We start from the raw sequence: 1,166 nt of genomic DNA, 5'->3' as shown, positions 1-1,166 counted from the left end.
CCCAAAGTACTGGGATTACAGGCGTGAGCCACCACGCCCGGCCGGCAAGGGGAATCTTGAGGAAGCACCATGGCACTGCACTGGCTCCTAGAAGCAGGAAAGAGGAGTCAGGAGCTGGGAGGATGCCTTCACAGTTACACAGGAAGAGATCATGACAGCAGTCCAAGCTAGGATGCCTTTGGGAGGTAGAGGACTAGTACTCTTCATAGACTGGGTTTCATGCCTTGAGGAGGGGAAGGGGAGAGGGACTGTGGGGTCTGAGACCTCTCCCTTAGTTCTGTATATTTGGAGACCACAGCTGTATCAGTTTGGATTGGGTTCAGATGTGAGTAATAGAGACCTTAAAACTCAGGTCTTAAATACAGAATTTATTTCTCAAATAAAAGAAGTTTATACGTAAGCAGTCCAGGGCTGGTATGACAGTTCCAGGGACATAAGGGACCCAGGCTTGTTTCAGCTTTTCACATTGCCATTCCTGGGGTATAGTCTTCATCTTTAAGGTCTAAAATGGTTGCTGGAGCTGCAGCCATCACATCCTAGTTCCAAGAAGCAGAACGCAAGAAGAGAGGAAGGAGTATGTGCCACCTCCCTTCCAAGACTTCCCCAAAGTTCCACCCAATACTTCAGCTTACTCATCGACTGTAACTTAACCTGGCTGCAGTGGAGTCTGAAAAATGTAGTCTTTCAGCTGGGAGGCAATATGCTAAGTGAAAAACTGGGATTCTTTTAATTTGAGAGAGAATTAGAGAGTAGAAATATGGTAGCCAGCTAAAGTCTATACCACAACAGCCTAAAAGCCAGTGTGGGCATGGTCACTAGGAAATGCAGTTCATTCACTCATTCCCTTTGCATTTAGGGAATGAGCTCGTTTTAATGTGTTCAGTATAAAGATACCAGATATACTTGTCCTATTCATTCAGCAAACATTTAGTGAATATCAGTTAATTGCAGGCACAGAACTGAAGATGAAACGTTAAGACATGGTTTTTAGCCGAGTGTGGTGGCTCATGCTTGTAAGCCCAGCACATTGGGAGGCCAAGGTGGGCAGATCACTAGAGGTCAGGAGTTCAAGACCAGCCTGGCCAACATGGTGAAACCCCATCTTTACAAACAATGCAAAAATTAGCTGAGAAGGTTGTAGTGAGCCGAGATCGCACCACTGCACT

Source organism: Colobus angolensis, unplaced genomic scaffold (genome assembly GCF_000951035.1).
Source record: "Colobus angolensis palliatus isolate OR3802 unplaced genomic scaffold, Cang.pa_1.0 Scaffold140, whole genome shotgun sequence".
Classification (NCBI taxonomy): domain Eukaryota; kingdom Metazoa; phylum Chordata; class Mammalia; order Primates; family Cercopithecidae; genus Colobus; species Colobus angolensis.
This window is presented reverse-complemented; position numbering follows the sequence as displayed.